Source organism: Mercenaria mercenaria, unplaced genomic scaffold (genome assembly GCF_021730395.1).
Source record: "Mercenaria mercenaria strain notata unplaced genomic scaffold, MADL_Memer_1 contig_4991, whole genome shotgun sequence".
NCBI classification, from domain to species: domain Eukaryota; kingdom Metazoa; phylum Mollusca; class Bivalvia; order Venerida; family Veneridae; genus Mercenaria; species Mercenaria mercenaria.
This window is the reverse complement of record NW_026463266.1, coordinates 1-24,420: the sequence shown is the minus strand read 5'-3', so window position 1 is coordinate 24,420 and position 24,420 is coordinate 1. Positions and strand designations below refer to the sequence as shown.

General features: G+C 35.0%; 2 long non-coding RNA genes across 2 annotated transcripts; both read right to left on the bottom strand.

Annotated features, from left to right (window-relative positions):
* Positions 1–303: 303 nt before the first annotated feature.
* LOC128554379 (uncharacterized) lies at positions 304–10,425 on the bottom strand. Its single transcript, XR_008369589.1, has 2 exons — positions 8,046–10,425; positions 304–407 (listed from the first exon to the last, which is right to left on the bottom strand). It is a non-coding gene; the product is annotated as an uncharacterized LOC128554379 (long non-coding RNA).
* Positions 10,426–10,433: 8 nt separating this feature from the next.
* Positions 10,434–20,511, bottom strand: LOC128554380 (uncharacterized). Its single transcript, XR_008369590.1, has 3 exons — positions 20,248–20,511; positions 11,451–11,536; positions 10,434–10,822 (listed from the first exon to the last, which is right to left on the bottom strand). It is a non-coding gene; the product is annotated as an uncharacterized LOC128554380 (long non-coding RNA).
* Between the last annotated feature and the right edge of the window lie 3,909 nt (positions 20,512–24,420).

The following is a 24,420-nucleotide window of genomic DNA, read 5'->3' as shown; positions in this document are numbered from 1 at the left end:
CAGGGGAATAAAACGATGCCGACAGACCAACAATGAGCAAAACAATTCACCACCTATTCTTCAAAGTTGTGCATAAATATGACCTTTTGACATCTCCTGCCTATACGAGATTTAGAGACACAAAAGCATTTGGCCTGTGAATAGTGGCCTTAGAGCTTGACCTTTCAGCTATTGACCAATCCTCCTGTTAAAGCGTTTATATTTAGTCACTTTAAACTGAAATTCACGGCATACATTTATGTCTGTAATCAATCAGTTAACACTATGGTTAAGTGGTAGCTTAAAAATACAAGAAGTTGTCTGTGCTTTTCAAATTGTATTTCCATTTAGAACTTTATAAGAAATTTTCAAAAATCACAGCTTGGCTTTCAGTTCTGTAAACTCCATGGCCAATCTTTGATGGATACCTGAAAATTAAAAAAAAAAAGCAATCAGTCAAGATACACATATTCATAAGAGCTGTTTGAAGAACGTGTATGCCCCCATGATGGGTTGTTCCTCTGATCAGTATGACCTTGACCTACTAATCCCCAAAACATTTGGGATCATCTACTTCTTAAGCCTAATCATAACATGTATGGTAACTGTAAGAGCAATTGAGTACACCAGCTAGTGTGTCGGACGAATTAAGAAGGCCCAAGACCTTGACCATATGACAGTGAATATATATTTATGACACACGGAATCATGAATAATAATATTTATGATAAGTATAAAAGCATAAAACAGGTCATGTGCCCTCATTTGAACAATTATGAGAGATATCCTTACAATAATGCTATAGACCAATTTTAATGAAAACTAGAGTTGTCACAGGAGTGACAAAGTATACCCCCATAATATGTCTTTGTCACAGAACTAAGCCAATGTCGACAGTGAACATGCTTGACCTTTGACCTACTGACCTCAAAATCAATAGAGGTAATTTGCTGGTCATGATCAACCTCCCTATGGAGTTTCTTGATCCTCGGCCCAAGCGTTCTCAAGTTATTGTCCGGAAAAGGTTTAAATGTTCCGGGTCACTCTGACCTTTGACCTTTGGAACTCAAAATCAAAACAAGTCATCTGCTGGTCATGACCAACCTCCCGATTAAATTTTGTGATCCTAGTCCCAAGCGTTCTGAAGATATTGTCCGAAAACCGTTTAAATGTTCCGGGTCACTGTGACCTTGACCTCTGACCTACTGACTTCAAAATCAGAAGGGGTCATCTGCTGGTCATAACTAACCTCCCTATTAATTTTTCATTAATCTAGACCCAAATGTTCTCATGTTATCGTCCGTTTAACTGTTCGTGTTAAGGTGACCTTGACCTTTGACCTACTAGTCTCAAAGTCAAACATGACCTGCATTTTAACATGTTACACTTGTGTACAAAAAATTATGACCCTAGACCCAAGCGTTCTCATGTTATCATCCGGAAACCGTTTAAATGTTCCAAGTCACTGTGACCTTAGCCTTTGACCTACTGAACTCAAAGTATAACTTGACCTGTATTTCATGATGTTACACCTATATATATATCACAATTCATGATCCTAGGCCAAAGCATTCTCAAGTTATCATCCGGAAACCATTTAACTGTTCCGAGTAACTGTGACCTTGACCTTTGACCTGCAGACATCAAAGTCAAACTTAACCTGCATTTCATGATGTTACACCAGTGTACCAAAATAAATTATCCTAGGCGCAAGCGTTCTCATGTTATCATCCGGAAACCGTTTAACTGTTCAGGGTCAATGTGACCTTGACCTTTGACCTACTGACCCAAATTTCAAACTTGACATGTATTTTCTAATGTTACACTTGTGTACCAAAAATTATTAAGATTGTTCAAGCCTTTCATGAGTTATCATCCGGAAACCATGAACCCACATAACCCAGTTTCAAACTTTACCTAGAAATCATCAAGACAAACATTCTGACTAAGTTTCATAAAGATTCAGTCACAACTGTGGCCTCTAAAGTGTTCACAAGCATTTTCTTTGATTTGTCCCGGTGACCTAGCTTTTGACTCCGCATGACCCAGATTCAAACTTGACCTAGAAATCATCAAGACAAATGTTCTGGCCAAGTTTCATAAATATTGTATAATAAATGTGGCCTCTAGAGTGTTCACAAACTTTTCCTTTGATCTGGCCTACTGACCTAGTTTTTTACCCCACATAACCCAGTTTCGAACCTGACCTAGAGCTCATCAAGACTAACATTCTGACCAAGAATCATGAAGAATGAATCACAAAAGTGGCCTCTAGAGTGTTCACAAGGCAAATATTGATGCACGACGGACGCCGCACAATGACCGGTCACAATAGCTCACCTTGAGCACTTTGTGCACTGGTGAGCTAACAAAGTTCCATAACTCAGCAAAATATTTATGTTAACTCTTATCATGCTGGACACGACTGATTCTGTCTTTGCGACCAGTGTAAATCATGATTAACCTGCACATCCATGCAGTCTGATCATGATCTGCACTGTTTACCATTCAGTCAGTTTGTTTTTCATAAGCACCCCTTTTTACAGTTAATGGTACTGTGACAAATTCATTATAGAAATTTAGTAGGACAAGGGTAAGACCCTAACATGCACAATGCGCAACTAGGGTTTGTACTGATCACATCTGAACTAGCTTCAAGACAAGGAGTTATCTATTTCTTTTCTATTTTTAGCTCTGGTGTCCCCTAAAAGGGACCAAGCAGAATCGTTTGAATACATTTTGGGGAGGACCTTAGAATGATGCTACACGCCAAGTCTGAAGGTCTATCAAGCAGTTCATGAGCGATTTTCTCTATTTTAGCTTTTATGGTCCCTATAAGGGGCCAAGTGCCCCCATTTAACAGGTTTGGGAGATAACCTTACAATACTACCGCAGACCAAGTTTGATAATGATCAAGCCATAGTTTCAAGGGAAGATGTCATTTAAAGGCTTTTTACCCACAATTGTAAGTCTAACAGTCCCTAAAAGGACCAAAGAGTTACACTTGAACAAATTTGGGAGAGAACCTTATAATTGTGCCCCAGACCAAGTGTGATGAAGATCCATCATGCAGTTCGAGAGAAGAAGTTTTTTAAAGGTAGTTTTATTTGTAGCTGTAGCAGGCCCTTTGAAAAGTGTTAAATATCCTCAGTTGAACAAAGTGGTCTGAGGACCTTAAACTGATGCTACAAAACAAGTCTGATGAAGACCAATAAAGGCTTTTATGACTTTTTCTCATAAAGCATTTCTTTTAAAGCTCTAGTGGCCCCTAAAAGAGATCAAGTGTCTCTATTTGCACAAAAAAGGAAAAGGACCTTGTAATGGAGCTATATACCAAGTTTGAAGAAGATACATCCAGCTGTTCATGACAAGTGTAGGTTAAAGGTATTTCTATTTTTAGCTCAGCCTCTAGCTGCCCCTAAAAGGGGGCCCAAGTGCCCTCACTTGAACAAACTTGGGTGAGGACCTTTAATTAATGCTACAAACCAAATTTAATGAAGATCCATCAAGCGGTTCATAAGAAGAAGTCATTTTAAAGTTTTTCTTCATTTAGCTTTTGGTGGCCACTTAAAAGCATCAAGAAGAATCTTTGAAAATTATTTAAATAAAAGTCCATGACAGGATGTTACTGACCAAGTTTTGTGTAATTCTGACCAGTAGTTTCAGCGAAGAAGATGTTTAAATGAAATTACTAACTCCGGAAGCCGGGCGATGTACAACGAACCATCCACCTACACTAACAGCTCACCCTGAACAAAGTTCTGGTGAGCTAAAATGGTGGCACCATTCATGAAATACTGGTGCCAGTTGTGGATCTTGTGTCATGAGATGTGGGTGATGATGCCAAACAACTGTTTTAAGTTTGAATTAAAACCATGTAATAATAACAGAGGTAGAGTGAATGTCATCAAAACAAAACTTTTACCTAACATTTAAGTAACAAGATGGCAAAGATGGCCTTAAGTCGCTCACCTGAGTATCATACCATAACAATGTAAACAAGTTTAACCTAGTGATTTCATGGAGACAAATATTCTGATCTATTTTCATTTAGATTGGACCAAAAAAGTTGCCTCTTGAGTGTAAACAAGCTTTTTCTTTGATTTGACCTGCTGAACTAGTTTTTCATCCAAAAATGTAGGCCCTAGAGAAAGAAAATCATCTGAGATTTGATGGAGACAAACATTCTGAATAAGTTTCATGCACATCAAATGACAAATGCAGCCCCTATTGCAGACACAAGGTTTTTCTTTGATTAGAACTCATTCAAGATTTGATGAAAACAAACATTCTGTTAAGTTTTGGGAAGATTGGAGCTAAAAAGTCGCCTCTAGAGTGTTAATAAGCTTTTCTTTTGATTTTACCTAGTGACCTATCTTTTGACCCCACATAACTAAGATTCTAAAACATTTAGGACTTATTGATAACAAACATTCTGACCAAGCTGTATGAAGATTTAATCAAAACAGTAGGCCCTAGAGTGTAAACAAGCCTTTTCTTTGATTTGACCTGCTGAACTAGTTTTTCATCCAAAAATGTAGGCCCTAGAGATAGAAAATCATCTGAGATTTGATGGAGACAAACATTCTGAATAAGTTTCATGCACATCAAATGACAAATGCAGCCCCTATTGCAGACACAAGGTTTTTCTTTGATTAGAACTCATTCAAGATTTGATGAAAACAAACATTCTGTTAAGTTTTGAGGAAGATTGGAGCAAAAAAGCCGCCTCTAGAGTGTTAATAAGCTTTTCTTTTGATTTTACCTAGTGACCTATCTTTTGACCCCACATAACTAAGATTCTAAAACATTTAGGACTTATTGATAACAAACATTCTGACCAAGCTGTATGAAGATTTAATCAAAACAGTAGGCCCTAGAGTGTAAACAAGCCTTTTCTTTGATTTGACCTGCTGAACTAGTTTTTCATCCAAAAATGTAGGCCCTAGAGATAGAAAATCATCTGAGATTTGATGGAGACAAACATTCTGAATAAGTTTCATGCACATCAAATTACAAATGCAGCCCCTATTGCAGACACAAGGTTTTTCTTTGATTTGACCAGGTGACCTAGTTTTTGACCCCAGATGACCCAGATTCAAACTTTCTATGGATATCATCAAGAAATTAATTATGATAAAATTTCACCAATATCCATTCAAAAATGCAGCCCCTATTGCAAATACCCGCGTTTTCTTTTCTTTTATCTTACTTGGTGACCTAGTTTTTGACCCATATTAACCCATATTCAAACCTAACCTAGACTTCATTCAAACAAGCATTCTGACTGATTCTCATAAGTTTCAAACTTAAAATGTAATATCTACAGCTTTTCCTTTGATCTGGCCTGGTGACCTAGATTCAATCTTTGCATAAAGATCATCAAGATAAACATCCTGACAAAATTTCATGAAGATTGACCTAGTTTTGGACTCTAGATAACCCAGATTCAAAGTTGACCTATAAATTATCAAGAAAATTATTATAACCAATTTTCATCAGTTTCCAACTTTAACTGTGAACTCTAAGAGTGTTGACAAGATTTTCATTTGATCTGGCCTAGTGACCTAGTTTTTTAATTCCACATGACCGAGTTTCAAACTTGGCCTAGAGACCATCAATATAAACATTCTGACCAAGTTTCATCAAGATTGAGTCGCAACTGCGACCTCTAGAGTGTTTACAAGCTTTCCTTTGATTCGACCAAGTGACCTTGTTTTTGACCCAACAGTACCCAGATTCAAACTTCAAAGTAAGTACACTTTGGCATAATTCATTAAATATTTGTGTATTTTTTGGACCTTGTGTCATTATGACGTGGGAGATAACGTGGAACAACTGCAATGTATTTCAAGTTTTAATCAATTAATAATTAACTCATTCTCCCGCGCGACGCATTAATGCGTCGACCAATTGTTATCTGAATACCGCGTGTCGCTTCTAGGCGGTGTTGTTATCTACATCTGGAAACCGCACGCCGCGTACATGCGTCTTTACAGGAATAGCTCTCAATTCCGCATGACGCATCCAGTCGTCACATTTCATTGGTTTTAAATAAAATCTTTTATTTCTTTCTAACAAGTTGGACTAATCAACTTTTTTGTTGCGTAACATTTTTAAAACATAAGTAAAACCGGATGTTGTGAAAAAATAAATGCTTTCGTTGAGAAAAGCTGTAAAAACGAGCGTCGTTCAAGTTATAATTTGTGATTTCACGAAGCCTGAAAATTACGGATGATTATTTATATGATCGAAACATAAAAAAAATGAATAAATAAAATAAATAAATAGATACCAATAAATATTCATTGAGAAATGACAGTTGAAATAATGCAACCCAAAAGTATATACTGTTTTGCTCGTCGCTATGCGGCAAATAATGCCATCTGCGGGATCGAACAATTGTACGGCTAATTGAGTTTATTCTCATTATTATCATTCTTACGTTTTATTACAATAAAATTATCATTAAATATTGTGCCAGAATTTCATTTAAATCTGTCAAAATTTAACAGAGATAAATATAAAAACATAGCTATGCAGCTATAAAGGGCGTTGAGTATATTCTTTATAAATACGGTTCTAAACATTTGAGTGCGGACAAAATTTGAATTATAAATTATCGGGTACTGTTATAAAAAATACACTTCAGTAAAGACAGACGTACATAATTACCGCACAAAAATTACGTGTAAGTATCATACCGAAATGCAAAACAAAAATTTCATAGAATTATTTTAAAATTTCATACCGCGTGAACATTGTCACATCTTTGCGTCGTGACCGTGAACGGACAAAACACTGCCTGAACAAAACTGGTAGAACTGTGGATTATATCATTGAAAAGAAAAGAACTAAAATATTTTCTTTTACATGTAAGATTAAACTATCTTCAACTCATGCACACCAGATCTTTGATTCTTACGTATGCAATATAACAATGCTCATGTGTGTATAAAAAAGTAAAAACATCTTCGTTGGTATCTATCTATCTATCTATCTATCTATCTATCTATCTATTTATTTATTTATTTATTCAGCTACATATTTTGTTGTTAAACTTCGAGACTGTCTCTTGATCTATAGAATAAAGTGTTAATAATAACTCAATTATTTCGACAGCTAGTTTGTGATACTTTAGAAACTCCATAAAATTGTTTCAAAATTCAAATTTTCATAAAGTACATGTACATGTTTTCTGAAAATTAGCCCAAAATAATCTCATTGTCAGCACAATAGTTTCTGTCTAAAATAGCTAAAATATTCATTTTATTACATCTTCAAACTAAACACATACGCTGTTTTTCATGAGAAATTACTTTATTTTAATGCGTTTTGATTTCCTGGATGCGAATAAATGAGTAAAACCAGTGTTAGAAAATGATAATAATATGTATTTATATAATTATTGTTCATATTTGTTGTTTGAATATGTGTATGATAAAATTTAGCATTTTATAAATGTTGTTTAGCCAAAACAATATCTGATGAGAGAATACGGTCATTTGTTTTGTGTCTTTAATTCAACAGTCTGTTGAAATGACTGTACTACAAAGCTGCATGAAATTAATTTTGTTGCGTAGCTACTTCAATTTACTTAAAAAGAGTTCCAATTTCATACCTATTAGCACATATTTGATGTCATATGTCACTAATTAACAACAATATCCGAAGCAAAAAATTACGAAATCAATGTTATCTCTCAAAACATCTCTCGGTATTCAGAGTAGATTGGCTTATCAGCCTTCTAGGTGGCTGAAAGATAAATATCAGCAGTGTAGAAGTGGAGATAACGCTTTAGGGCAGAATGAATTAATAGAATAAAAAGTTCACTGAAAATTTAACATGAAATTTTTAGTACAAAAGGGGAATAATTCATGGAATATTGGTGCCAGAGTTTTGTCCCTTGTGTCATATGATGTGGTTTTAAGTTTGAAGCAAATCCATCTTGTACTAACAGGTGTAGACATGGATGCTGATGCCGGGGCAAGTAGGACAGCTCTCCATGTACTTCATATAGTCAAGCTAAAAAAGCTTCAAATGAATTCAGTTTAGCAAGTACTTACTTGACTTGTATGTAGAAACTCAATAGATAACAGGGCAGCATTAACAAGGTGTCTTGGGCTGTTGCTCACTCAGAACTGTCTTCAATAGGATGTCTTTAGCCTGGCTCCCTGGCTGCATGGTTCTTTTTTATATAAATACTGCAAGCAAAATAAGAAAATCTTAAGCCTCTAAAATAGCACATTTTATCTGATGGCTGAACCATACAGCCTGGTGAAAGTTGGCCAATGTAACCCTAGATTACCCCTGTAAACTGTTAACTACTGAGAACCCTATCAATTGTAAGGCAATTAACTATCCTACCTAATGACAAGTTCGCCTTACCAATTTGATAAGGGTCATTTGAGAAAACATCAAAGATGTTGTTATTTTCTGGAAAAGTATAATATTGAGCCCATTCATGATTCAACAGTTTAATAGTAAATGTAAGTGTAAAAATATTGTATGTGGATAATTACTTGGAATTAACATAAACTCAGGATCTTTTTGTGCCCCCCATGAGTGGTGGGGGCATACAGATTTGCTCTTGTCCGTCCGTCCGTCCGTCCTTCCGCCCGTCCGTCCGTCCTCCGTCCGTCCTTCGAGAATGTTGTGTCGCGCCTAGCTCCAAAAGTATTTGACGTAGAGTCACAAAACTTTACAGGAATGTTGGTCAGCATATGTAGTTGTGCACCTAGGGTTTCGCGTCCGGATTCATTCAGTCGTGTAGGAGTTATGGCCCCTGACTTTGTTAAAATTGGTCATTTTAGTGTTGTGTCGCGCGTAGCTCCAAAAGTATTTGACGTAGAATCACAAAACTTTACAGGAATGTTGGTCAGCACTTGTGTAGGAGTTATGGCCCCTGACTTAGTAAAACATTTGCGTAGCTCCAAAAGTATTTTACTTAGAGTCACCAAAGTTTACAGGAATGTTGGTCAGCATGCGTAGTTGTGCACCTGAGGTTTCGCGTCCGGATTCATTCAGTCGTGTAGGAGTTATGGCCCCTGACTTAGTAAAAAATTGGTCATTTTAATGTTGTGTCATGCGTAGCTCCAAAAGTATTTGACCTAGAGTCACCAAAGTTTACAGGAATGTTGATCAGCATGTGCAGTTGTGCACCTAGGGTTTCGCGTCCGGATTCATTCAGTCATGTAGGAGTTATGGGCCTTGACTTATTTTGTTTTATAAGTTTTTATTACTCAAGACCAGACTTCTTGTCCAGACTTACTCCAAAAAAAGTTTGTGAAACATGTATGTTAAAATTTAGTGGCAGGAGTGTGGGGGTGGGGGGGGGGGGGGGGGGCACCTGTGTCCTATGGACACGGAAACTCCACCTAAAGAAAGTGTTATGGTAAAATTAGCCCTTACATCAAAAAAAAAAATCAAATGTATTCTATGTGCTGAAATAAAAGAAAACGGAAAAGAAAGACAGCGCTTCTTTCATGGTCAAGAAAAAAACAGTCTTATGGTATATAATTGAGCGTAAGACTCGCGCGTTGCATATCCTACAGTTTTTTTTTTAATGTACGTTTATATGGGGCATACATTGGAAAATTGTGAAAATATTATAATAAACAAATAAGTAAAATAGCAAGAGTTGTCCGTAAGACAGCCAATGCTCGACAATTCAAAGTATTGTCCCAGATGCAGGAAAATGTTACCCTAAATGTTAAAATATATTTAGAGTTTCAATCAAGTATCTGCATTAGTTTTTGAGATAGTAACTTGCAAGCAAAACTTTAACCAGAAGTTTTATGTTCAAAAGGGGACATAATTTGACCAAAATGCATGTCAAAGTTATTGGACGTGATGCAATGAACTAGTTTTATAACCGCGGAGCACATGTGAAGTTTCAATTTATTATCTGCATTTATTCTGCAGATAGTAACTTGCACGCAAAACTTTAACCAGATTTTTCTGTTACATATACTTTACTTCATTTTCTCCTTTGTATATATCCTGTAAATACCCTGCTTTCACACCTCCTTTTTTAATTTCACATTACAGCCACAAGAGATGGTACATTGTGTGCTGTCATTATGGAAAAAATCAAATGCAAATGGGGCAATTTTAAAAGTTAAACTTTTGCCACTGCCAGAATAAAACATAATTTCCTTTGAAATACCCTTTTACAACATGCTCTTGGTTTGGTCTTATTTGTTCATAATTATTTTAAATTTTTTAGACCTTTAAGTATAGCTTCACCCATTTCACTATTAAAGGTGTACTTTATAATGATCTAATTCTTGAAAATAGATCACAAATCCTTTGCATCCCTTTTGTTTGAAAGCACATTCCTGTTGCCTGATAAGCCATTACAAGCTGAGGGCAGGCCATAAATCGGTAATTTAGCTTCGGCTCATTAAATGGTGGCTAGCACATGAAACCCTCAGATAACATGTCACAGTGATAGCTGCTGATTATCACTAAAAGAAATTAATGGGAATTTGTCTCACGAATTTGTGAGACACTGTAAGCCAACTTTCACCAGTCCCTATGTTCGGAGCCAGGGACAATAAAAAATGTCAATGTAGAAACAACCTGCTGGAGTTACTGCCCTCTTAATGAATAAACATATATGTAAATAAGAACAAACATAGGGACGGGAGCCAGTCTAGGATGTCTTGTACAGTTGTCAACTCATATAATACCTGAACAAAATAAAACATATACACAACAAAGTATACTTCAACTGACTAACCAAAATTGTTCCAACCCTCATTTTATTTTCTCTAGATGAAAACAAATATCCTATTATCTTCTTTCAGTCATAATCACCGTGTTCCATTAGTGCAATTTTCTGAAAGAAGTTCAGTAGAATGTAAGAATTGTTTAATAATTTTTACATGTAAGTACAATTTGCTCTGTCTGCAATTCTAGTTTAAACACTGTATTGTGAAAAAAAAATATGAAAAAAAAAAACAACTTATGATCTACCCATATCTAAAAGTTTGGTATGGGCAAAATATTAATTTCAACCTACAGTAATATAGAATATGTATATGCCACTCTGTTAGTTTCTATAGGTTGCTATAATGATTGGCAGTAAAAACTAATAGTGTTTATGGGGATGGGTTCTTCCTTTTTCCTTTGTGAAGATCAACAAGCAATTTACCAATTGTAGTTTTACTATTTTAATATTAGTATCTCCATAGTATTTAGTATAACGCATCCTGAAAATACATAATATGAACAATACTTACTATAAATTCTTACAATCATGTAAGACACAAAGTTGTTACACAAAATACCGTACAGTTCATATTAAGCACATCTTTTAATCAAATGATAACATTTCAGGCTCAAACATATACATGTGTGTGTAGTGGCATATTACGGCTAAAATACATATACTTCAGAAAGAGTGTAAACTAAAATGTACATTGCTATGCAATTAATTACAGGTTACAAATACAAATTATGCATACCAGGTTGTGGACCTAAATGCACCGTATGTCACAGCAATATCTCAGCACAGCATAACACACACACACTCTGTGATCTGGTTAGAGGTCTGTGAATGATTAAATGGTTTATAGTGCAAATAGAGAATGAGACAGTGATATAAGAAAGACTACCATTCATGAAACAAAATATTAACAAACTGTCTAAACAGAATGAGCCAATAGCATAAAAGATAAAATCATTACTAAGCACTTTATGAGACTATTGAATTGATAATTACAAATTGTAATGAGTGAAATAAAAAAAAACAACATGTATTTAATCCAATATTAGTTCAATTGTTTTAGAATAAAAAGCTCAATACATGTATTCAGGGATATAGATTAGCAGGGGCCTAGTAGCCCATGGCCCCTAGATTTTGGGCTGGGCCCCTAAATTGTTGGAGAAAATGCCCATATACCTAATGTTAAACATTTGTTTTGACAGTCTGGGTCCCTAAATAAAAATAGCTAGTTTATATCCCTAGTATTCAGTTACATGACTATACAGACAATGAACAGGTATCTTATGAAAGCCTAATCCAATGAAATTAAAGCATTTCAGAGGGAAAATTTTGACCTAGGGTCAATGCACATGAATGCCCACACAACACAATAAAACTAAAAAAGGGAGATAACTCTGATTTTAAAATATTACTACCAAAACCCTTCAAATCAGGGCTGTCACATAAACAACCATGTTTATGTGTATTTAACTACTCTAAAGCTGAAAATATTATCATCATATGGGAAGTTGTTTATGAGAAACCAGCTAACATGCATTAATCTTTAATATTTTTTTCTAAATTAAAAAGGGACACAATTTCGACAAGACTGAAGCTAGAGTTACACAACTTGCCCTGTGAGGTTATCTTATGACAGCAAAGTAACTTATGAAGGCCTAGTAGTTTTTGTGACACAGGCAAAACTGTTACCAAAATCTCTAGTTTAAAAAAGAGGCACAATTCTGACAAAAGCTAGAGAGCTCTATGTAACCTGTCTGTGAGATCAACTAATGATGGAGAAGACATGTGTTGACTGACCTTTGACAGCATTTCATAAAGTAGTGCTTGAGAAACCTGCTGACATGTAAAACTCCTGTGGCACATTATTAAACATGATTGATTAATTTTTAAGTTGTAGAAATTTCAGCTAAAATCTAATTTAGTTCATGATGACAGAAGACCCCAGGTATTATTTCAGGCAAGAGCAGGCACTTGTTTTAACAACCAACACTATATAAACTAGCTGGATGACTTTCCTGCATGAAAAAGCGTGGGTTTCAAATGCACAACAACAAAGGGCAACTGATACCACATCAGTTGTGAAAAGTCAAAATATTTTCAAGTAAATAAATGGTGTACTCTATATGGGCAAACAGTACTGTGTGCTATCTGGTATGACATATTATATGATGAATTCTGAGAAGTAAAAGTGAATATGTATAGCATGTGTAGGTCTAAAACATGCCCAACAGGTCTTAGGAAAGACAGAAATAACTTAATTTGTTTCACAATTTAAAACTCTGTACTTGCAGACCTCTAAAAACTTGTGTTGACTGCAGAGTTTCATACCTGTAAAAGTAAAGCTAATGTTCAAACTTATCCTGGTTTATTAAAGCTAGTTATGACAAAATGTAATATCAGTAATATGGTCTGTCAACTGTTTTTTTTTTCAGAAACAAACAATAAAATCTGCTTTGATATGAAGAATTATTAAATTATTTATAATGTGCAATACATTTATTACTATCACTCTAAGGTAAAAAGGAATATATATATTTGCTACTATAATTCAAACAAAGACATATAGTTTTGGAATGAAGGAATTTTATGATTACTTCATTTTGAACTTTTCAACTCAATGTTCAACATTTTCTACTATCTGTTACACAAATAATGTCACTCTTTAGAACTTTATTTATAATACAATATTATGAAAACAGAAAGATTTGGTTTAATGTGACAAACTACATTTGAAGGGTTATACTGACTTTGGTTATAATTTGGCAGCCAATTGTTTTTTATTATGAACATAAAAAATCTCAATATCTTGCTATTTCCTATTTTCTATAATTGTTATCTCAATAATAACTCATATATTTATCATAGGTTTAAATAACTGCTTAACAATTTAAAAGGTATTATGGATTCCATTCCTTTTATTACCCCCCTTTCTGATTTTGACAGTTGACTTGCAAAATCTGTTTTTTTCCAGGTCTGGTTACTGCACTGAGCAGTATTGTTGTCTGTAATATCTTCTGGCATTCTGCAACATTAATTAAGTTTTAAAGACATTATAATAAACTGTGATATCAAGCTTGTGTGATAAGAATGTTTCATTTATAACTTACATTGCACAGGATTTCAGAAATACCATGTCCGGAGCCCGGACCTACCAGACAATTCTGTCGGGCTACTAAATATTTTCAGAGCGTGCCCGCCAGGCTACCTTAAAACCCTATATCGAGTAGCCCGGAAATCAATAATCTAGTCTTATAAATATAATATAATAAGGAATTTAAAACTTTTAAAATCTTTTCATGATTGTCATACTACAATAATCAGAGGGAGAAAAATTCCCAATTTAAATAGTTTTATCTTCTGAAGTGTAAACAAATGAGAAAAAAATAGTTTCAGATGATTTTAGTTATTGCTAAATTAGAGAACAAAATCTAGAACAACATATGAGTATGGCTGGAATTAAGAAACCCTATATTAATTTAAGCATTCCATCCAAACTGTAGACTGTAGTATACAAGCGCTTAGAAATTAATCCAAAACGGTCATTGCCAAATAAACTAAAATGTTCGTGCTACGAGACAAAAATATTGGTAGCAAACATTTTAGTTTATTTGTTCGGTCTACCAGTAAATTTGCAGATTTCTGAAACCCTGATTGCATGACATATGTAATATCACAAATATGTCAAATCAAGATTTCAAGCTAGATACAAAACCGCTGGAGGACTCGCGACTAGGCATCGGGTTACCTGATGGCTAACATGCAGGCTAGGCGGCGTTCAATTAACTTATTGGAGGGCAAGACAATTCCTTGATTTTATTATCCAGTAAACATATGTTCAAAACAGACAGGTCATATTAGTTGTAATACTGTCAAACATACTCTCCGATTGTAGGCAATTGTCCGTATCGAATATAGATCACTGATGCCTATTTAATTTATTTTTATATTAAAACTTGTAAATCAAGTCTCATGCACATTCAGTTTCTTTTATTATATAGATGATAAAACAAAAACAATCATACGAAGTAAATAGGGTACGAGTCGACCCCAAATAACCGCATGATGTCCGCAATATCGATACTAATAAAATTATACCTAAATAACCGAATATTTCTACAATAATTATTACCAGCATGTTCCTCCAATTGATCTGTCAACACAGGAAGCAACGATAATAAACAGAATTTATGTGCTCAATATTTTCTTTAACACTCGCTTCCGCTTCATGTCGCACTGACCCAAAGCGCGTGCTTTTGTATGATCGATGACGTAGTTCATCCACTGTTGTGCAACATGTACACGGAAAATCAAGTTTTACTGCAGAACAATCTGCAGTAGATCTATTTTCGACAGAGAAGTTTCGTCGTGGTTGCTGACACGTATGCCGCCATTTTATTTACGATATCGTAAATATTTACGAGACCCTTGACCCTCTCGTAACTTTACGAGGATTTTATGTAGAAACTTACGATATCGTAGCTACGATAACTTTCATAAGACACCGGTCAGACTTACGATAAACTGGCCTCGTAAGTTGAGGCTGAAAAATCAACCCTCTAGCGTTCTCGCAGCGTATAAAAACTAACATTTTTCGATCTATCTGAAGATGAATCTGTTTGTTTCTTACTGTACAACGCTGAAACTGGTGGAAATATCTTGATTGAAGTTGTCATTCCGCTCGATTATTATTATTATTTACCAGATTTTTATAGCGCTCTTTTCATCTACAAAATAATCGTTCAAAAGCGCTGTACAAACTACATAACACATAATGATATGGACATACAATACAACACAAAAATATATCAACAATAAAAGGTATTTAGCCTGAATCAGGTTTTACTCTACATCTTGATTGTACTTGATTTTTTCAAGAACAATAAACAACAGGAAATAATTTCCATTGCAAAGCTTGTTTTTAAATGCAAAGTGAGTTTTAATAGACCTTGAAGAAAAAGTGTGTTTTCAATGATCGTTTAAAAGCATCCAAGCTTTTAGCGTCTCTAATGGTAGACGGAAGAGCATTCCATAAGTTCCATAAGCTAAAGAAAAAGTACGATCACCGTACCTCACAGTTTTGCTTTTTGGAACAACTAGTTGTTTTGAGTTGTTCTTGGATCTCAAATTTCTTGCTGGCTGATAGAGTTCCAGCAAGTCTTTTACATATATCGGTGATTGGTCATGCAATGATTTGTATGTGTGAACTAGAATCTTAAAGCTATGAGTAACTGGTATCCAATGCAGTTCTTTTAATACCGGCGTAATGTTTTTTTTGTAGCATCTGTATTCAGATATTTCCTGATGTGGCATATTTGACGTAGCTGTCCGTACCCTGATCTAAAAACTGAGAATATGTTTTTCCATGCTCATTTTGGAGTCTAGAAAAGCACCAAGACTCCTTACACATTTAGATTGTTTAATGTTCTCGTCTCTAATTTTCACAGTAACTGGTTCAATATGCTTTTCGTTTCTTTGAGAGGTAAATACAATGACTTCAGTTTTATCGGCATTGATTTTCAACTTGTTGCTGTTCTTCCAAGATACGATTTCTACGAGACAGTTTTCAACACAGCGTAAAGCATCCTTTTAAGAGACCGGATTTGTTGGTTTGAACGATACATAAAGCTGCCCATCGTCGGCGTTAAAATGATGATTTAGTCCATGTTTCTTGCATATTGTACCAACTGGGTTAGTGTACATTATGAAAAATTTTGGTCCGAGAACGGACCCTTGTGGGACACTGTATGTCATTTGCACTGGTTTTGACATTTCACTATCTATGGTCACTGTTTGGTAGCGGTCGCTCAAATATGAAGTTATCCATTCAAGTGGTTTCCCTGCGATACCAAAGTGGTCGTGGAGGCGGTGCAATAGTGTCTTGTGGTCGATGGTATTGAAAGCAGCCGAAAGGTCAAGCATCACAACATTGTCACATCATTTTGGTCAAGGGAGTTGAGAATGTCATTTTGAACCTTCAGTAATGCATTCTCAGTTGAGTGAAATTTTCTGTATGCAGACTGGTTTTCTTTGTGGAGACTGGTCAAAGACAAGTGGCTTTCCAAACGAGCATCGACTACCTTTTCAAGTATTTTAGACACGTACGGTAAATTAGATAGAGGTCTGTAGTTCTTCAGAACATTTGCATCTAGATCTGACTTTTTGATGAGTGGTCTGATCAACGAACTTTTGAAGGATTTCGGTACATATGCATTATCCAAAGAATAATTGATTATTTTAGTGAAAGATGGTAGCATTTCTTCTAAGCATTCTTTCAAAAGCCATGTTGGAAGTGGATCTAGCTGACACGATATACTTGCAGATTTGAAATATCTTTTTTCACTTCATCCTGTGAGACTGGAGTGAATTCAACAAGTTTATCTATTTTCGTGTTCGAATTTTCCTCGGTGGTAACACCGGTTTGTTAATCTGTTTCTAATTTTATTTCTTATTCCGTCAATTTTATCGAGGAAGAAATCGCTGAAAGTTTGCGCTAGTTCTTTGGAAGAAGAAGATACACGTGTTTGTTTTAGCAATTTATTTACAGAAGCACAGTGATTTCTGTATATCCCACGATTCACTGTCAGATTTGTTTTTCTCCATTTGCGTTTAAGTTTTCGTTTTAAATGCTTGGCTTCGTGTAGTTCTTCATTATACCATAGACAAGTCGGTCTAAGCACTATTGTTTTAGTAAGCCAAGGGGCGTGCTGGTCAACGAGTGATATCAAAATGTTGTTTAATGATTCTACGAGCTCGTCAACATCAGAAATTAACGTGTTCGTGTCAAGAATCTCTAAAGATTTTATTTCGTTTTTAAATGATTCAATGTCAATGGATCTCAACTTTTGGAAGGTCACAATTTTCTTTATTTGAGCAGGTTTTTCTGCTTGAATATGAAATACCACAGCAAAATGGCCAGGTGATACCTTCCCATCAATCAGTAACTTCTATATTTGATACAATATTTTCAGTGTCTCTTGTGTTAAGAACATCCAAAGTATGTCCTGCAACATGTGTTGGTCCTCGAACATGTTGTTCCGTACCGAATGTTTCTAGACAGCTGTTGAACTTGGAAGCGTCACGATCCGTAGGTACGTATAGATGAAAGTTTAAGTTGCCAACAATAACTATTGGCGTCAATTGTAGCTTATTTTGAAAGAAACAGAGGCCATTCGTGCTGAAGGAATTCATTAGTACTGAAACCGTTCTTTTGTGATGGTGGTGGTCTGTATACGACTGAAAGTCGCAAGGAGTTCTTATTTGTAGCAACGTTGCAATCAATGTGCTCAGATGTCGAGAAGTGTCTATCACCGAAAGATGTCATCATTTTAAATTCTATATTGGACTTATAAATAATAGCGACTCCGCCTCCGCGCATTTTCCCCGGACGAGGGACATGCTCCATGCGATAACCGTCAGGGACAAACTCACTACTGCATGTTTTTTTCCATGGTAATGTCAAGCCATCTCTCTGTGATGGTAATAACGTAAAGATCGTTTGAAAGGAAAAAATCACAAAGGGGTATTGTTTTGTTTTCTACAGATCTTGGGTTTATAAAACATAGTGTTTTTTGCCCTTTTCTATGTTTAGAGATTCACATTTATTATTCCTTTTTGAGAAGCATCTTGTTCGAATCACAGCGGGAATTTCTTGTGGTAAAGTTTGCAAATTATTTTCATTCACTCCTTGATTATTATCCCATGTCCTTCTCACACGATTTTGACCACCTCTCTTTCCTCTTTTGTATTTCTGAATCCGTAATTGTTTGGTTTGTTCTATGAAAATCGTGTCGAAGAACATGAATTTATTTCATTTAGTGTTTTCAGTCTGATTTATAGATGAAAACGCACATGTTATTTTGTCCCCACAAGAGTGGAGGGGGCATATAGATTTGGTCTTGTCCGTGTTTGTATATTCTGATAGAATTACTGCAATCACGTGAACTGTAATAACCGGTGAGACTGAATTATAATTCCGTTTTTGTTTTCTGAACTGACCCACAACAAAGGAACTGCATTGTATATGGCTATATAAGTATAGTTACAGGAACCTTTTCTGCCCGAACAACGTGAATTTATTTTTTTTTTGACGGTAAATATTTCACAATAAAAGTCGCCTCCTGAGAAAGTTTCATGATTAAAAACTGACTTAAACGTCTGCTAGTATATAGAGATATATTGATGTTTATATTGAACGCTACACGCACATCTCTGTTCAGCTAGCATAATATGTAGAACGTATAGGATCTCAAAGTCGGTGGTTCAAATACCGGGAGAGGCGTTCTTATTCTCAATGGTGATTGGCTAAAGACTCATTCATTCTCCATCTCTGATTTATGAGGCGGTTTTTCAGGCGTTTGTGGAGAACTGACCTAAGACTTGTAAGAAACACAGGGATACAAATGCAGTAAACTGACTAATTATATCACAGAAAAAGGCGTGAAACTCTATTTTCTCATCAAAAGTTTGACCATGTTTATTGCAAACTCCAACAGTATAAATTGCCTTATGGGTACAGTAGATTGTTTTGAAAATACTCATGTGCCGATGTTGGGTCGATACAGTTAACAGTTGTTTATTAGAAAGGTTCTTTGTATGTAATTACATGAGAAATTTGTTCTTAGATGACGTTAGAAAAATACCGTACATTCCTTACAAAACTTGGTATATGTAACCAAAAGTTTAGAGGTTAAAGTGAGCGATTATAGAAGTAATCGCTGAATAAATATAAGACAATTATTTTCATTTCATTACGATAAAAATGTCTGATGAAATTTTAATACTTTTAGTAGGCACTATACTTTTGCAAGGGATAAAATCCATGTGGACATATTTTCCATGATGTTTAGCAATATGCAGCTTGTGGGCTATCCGATACATGTGCAGTTGGTCGAAAATGACGTCATTAAATGGATTATCCATGACTTACGATATTGTAACTAACTAACAATACCTTAAGTACCGAACGCTTTGCAAGGGCGTTAAGAGTATTTAGAGATAGCTGAATAAGGCTATATTAGTCATACCTTAGGTTTATCGTAAATCAAATCTTACCTTACGATACGAATAACTTTTCGAGATAGTGGCCCCAGTTTGTGACCTTGACCCGAAAGACCCGGCTCATATGCATGACATACCTTCTCGAAATGGTTAACATTTTTTGTCCAATTATTTGCAAACCCCTTGATAAATGGGTTATGGACTAGACAAGAAACATCTCTCACTTCTAAGTGTGACATTGACCTTGGAGTTTGGACCGAACAACAAACATACCATATCAATCTTTAACCTCTATGTTTGACATTTACCTTAGAGCTAGGGGTCTGGGTCTTGCGCATGACACGGTGTCTCATTACGGTAAACACTTCTGCCAAGTTGTTTGAATGGCAGAGATTTAGGCGGGACATAAATAAATTCATAAATTGTTTATCCTTACTGAAAATCATTTATAACAAACAGTGATAGCTGCAGTACTTACGCCACATATAAATAAAATAATTAGGAGTTTTTTAATCATATACATAAAACTATTCACTCACCTGTTACTAAAGAGTCCCTGTTTTTTTCCGCTTGTAACTCACTTTAGGTGGTGTTCCTCCGAACTGAGGCTTTGAAAAAGTTTGATGGTTCTGAATGCTTTCCATTCATGTCTACAAAATAGAAGTTCCTACTTTAAATACATGCTACTGAGTTTTACCACCAAAGGAAATACTGATCTTAATATTTACCTGGTGTTGATTATCTTATTATATATAATACGTACTTAAGGTAATAGAAATAAAAACATTTAAGGCTTTCTTGAAATGACATGTATGCCCCCCCCCCCCCCCCCCACCCAAACCCCATCTCTACTGGTGCATTTCGTAGGAAGTTACGGAAATGATCCTTACGAAACTTGAGTGTGCACCACCTTTCTAAAGTGGTCCAAAATTTGTGTAAAATTTGTGTAAAGTTTCATGAATTTTCATCGATACGGATACATTACTTTCCAATAGGGGAATTTATGGATTGTAAAACAGATAAAGTTAGAGATCCTGAAAATGTGTGTGTAGTATCACCATACTGTACAGAGATCTACATTTTTGTAAACTTATCCATCAATAGGTTATTTAGATACAGTCAATAGTCTCTATTTATCAGGGGCATAATAAACCCGCTTTTGTTGTGTAAATGGAGAGAAAACTGTATGTCAGTAGAGGCCTTTTCCAAATTAATAACTATGTGAGGCTAGGTGATTCTAGCCAAAACAATAAAAAATGGAGCAAACAGGAAATGGCTTGAAGGAATTAGATAGAACATCCAAGAGACATTTCTGTATAATACCTGATTAAAGCTAAAAATACCACATATTTTTTTCTTTTTTAAAAAATATAGAGCTCCACTAGTCACTGGTGTCTACTCTCTACCATATATAGTCTAACTTGACCAAGGTCTGAGCCTTATAGTTTTGGCAAAGATGTTCAGTTGTAAAAGTTAAAAAAGAACAGGGAACACAACTTGTTTCTAAATGGGAATTTTTGCTGTTCAACAATGGCAATTATCTGTTGGTGACGATGTAATGTCACCGATACTGGGGGCCGTTTTATCAAAGTGTCGCAGATAACGACAAAAATTGGGCGTAGGACGTTTTCTGCGGACTTTGTCTTACGACCGTTTTACCAAGGTGTGTAGTATCATGTCGGCTACAATGTCGCAGTCTTTGTCGTAGAAATATTTCACGCGAGTCACAGTCTGCTGTTACATTTCCGGTGACGTTCAAAATGTTGTCTATCACAAAATGTCAGACGGATAAAGGTACTAAAAAATCGAAAGTGGAGCGAAGGGGTGGTTATTTTGTTGGTGGGGAGGTTACGGGAATGAGAAATTGGGGTGAATGTTAGCCCGGACAACACAGCAGTTGATAGTGGACCAGGTTTTGGTCTGAAACTACCTAAAAATGAGTTATCGGAAAATGGTTGTTTAACCCCGCCCACCAATGTGATTTATAAACAAAACAAACGTGGTTGGACTACTTTGTTGAGGCGCTTTTATCTCCTTGATTATATAATCCTTTCATACGATAAAGATTTTTTACTTGAAATACTTGGTCCGAATTGTCCCTAGTCAAATAGTTCGACGTTCAGATTGTTTTTTCTAGGGCATCTAAACATCAAACCGTGAAGGACAAATTAATGGAAGTTAAATCACAGTTACACAGTCGTGCAAACAGGTAAAGTTATTTATTGTTTTTTTTATAGGTGTAAACACACAGGAAACGCTGATCGTTGTAAGTACACACAAAGTTTAAAATCACCAGAAAATTGTGTAACTTTGAATATTATTTGATATAATGTTAAATATCAGTAGATAATGAGGAATGAATCCCCTGGTAAGCAGTCTATACATGTATATTATTAGTGTATCATAGTATCAGTAGATCTATTAATTATTATTCAGATCAATATAAAAAATCTAAGCTTTGTTCTAAACCTGCAGTATACTTTATACATGATTGAGTCTTTTTTGGGCTAGCTTAAAATTTAAATATTTTTATCTTGCTGGCTGACACAAGGCATCCAAAATTGGTTAAGGTTCATGAATAGATGACACCTTTTAGGATTAATTTGGATTGCGTTCTTAACCAAAAAATCACAGGTTTGGAGCCTGTTGGCCAAAATCATATCTGGCTATTATAATCTATGTGAATGCAGCTGTGCCTATGATGTGAAACTTAGTCTCCGTGTGAAAAACCTATTAGAAAGTTTGAGTTTTTTTATTGAATTAACATTTTTATAGTAATTGACACCAGGGGGGGTTGTCTGAAACATGAATTTCTTTATATAATTCAATCAATTATTTGTTGACGTTTTATTATTACAAGATTGGCAGGTGTTTATATTATATTGAAACTAGCCTTCAGCAGAAGTAAAAAAATCTAATGTCCTTAATGACTTTAAAAATAGCTAAAGGAATTAGTCAGCTTACTTCTGAATTCTTGGACAGTTGCTTCTGACTAAGAATCTGAATAAGATTGGAAATTTTTTGCAATATGAAAGAAACAAAGAAAACCACCAAAGTCAGAAATAAAAATGATTTTACTGTAAATATTGTAATAATTGTTAATTTTAAAACACAGTGTATGTAAATAATAAGCAGTGAGTGTGGAAACTTATACTTCAGCTGTGGCTCAATTCAAGATCCTTGCAGCCTGACCATAATCGGCACTGTCTGCATGTGTCAGTTTTTTAATTATTCCAAAAAAAAACTATAAATGGTACTGTCCTAATTGGAAAGATAAGCAGGCCTTTAAAAATCATAGCAGGGTTGAGAAAAATATATCCATCTCAAGTTTAATTAATGTTTCTTTTCTTTTCTTTATTTCAATTAGCTGTTAATTCTTATTGTTTGTTCAGAGTTATATTATTTTTAATTCTATATGAATTAAAATGTAGTGCTGAAGTAAAAGTGTTCATTTTGTATATATACGTTGACTTTTAAATAAAGAATTTGTCACAAAATTTCAATCTTGTGTAATCTTCCTTTTTTATGTATAGTGACAAATGAAAGTCTATTGTAGAGATATTCCTTTAGGGGACATGCTGGTAAGATATTGGTTGTAGGATATAGGCTGGCTGCGCATTCTCAATCTTTAAGATAAAGGAAATGTAATATCATAGTCTATGAGCTTGTATGATGACATAATAATGATACAATTTCTGTATTACTTTAATCAATAATTGGTGGGTATTATCTTTCGACAATCAATGCTGTTTGGAGAAAGGAGAGGAATGTTAAAGCAGGTAGAGAGCTGAAATGGACGTGTTACTTAAGGTCAGTGGATCTGTTAGTTTTCTAGTGTTTAGAAAATACACAGATTTTTTGTTGGTGATTATAGAATTATATTAATATTATTCCTGTTAACGAGATAAATCATTTAAGCACGAGAGAGTCCTTTACACCCTTACTCCTTTTCCAGCACCGTTTAAAATTCCGAAATCCCCGTCTGGTATGGCAAGAGAAAACACTGTTTTATAAGATGAAAGGATTTTTTGTCGACTGCGTTTATTTACACAGTCTGTGTACTGTGAAATGATTTTTTTTTCGACTGCCTTTATTTTGCCACAGTCTATGTACTGTTCATTTGGAGATAAAAAAATGAGTTGAAAATATACGATATACTATTATTATGTCTGCCCTGATGATTCTAATATGAACCGGTAGGTAGACAAAAGTATTATTTATACAGAGGAAACCCATTGGATGTTTCTTTCTTGTCTGTATACAAATAATAATTCCTATTGCAATTTTTTCATAATTAATTTGTATGATTGTTTTTAATTTTCTGTTATGTAACAATGTGTCAATATGGGTAATAGTATTATATATTTCTTTGGTTCAATTAGTATGAAATATTTTTGTTTCAATTAAAACTGTATAACTTGTTTTAGTTTAATAAAAAACAATTATGAGCTTGTAATTTAAAATTAACCTAGTATTACTAATTGTATTAATTGTAATTATGTGCTGTGCAATTTTTTGTAGAGGCCAAACAAAATCAAGGGAAATGAAGAGGGGACAGTGGCCTAGAGGAAGGTGGGGGGAGTAAGCGCAGCGCATGTCTTCATCTTTGGAAGAGAAGGTTAATTCATCAAAACAAAAAATTTCCTGAGTCTTAATTATTTTGTCAGTTTGGAATATATTGTATATGTTTGTATGATATATCAGGTATGATC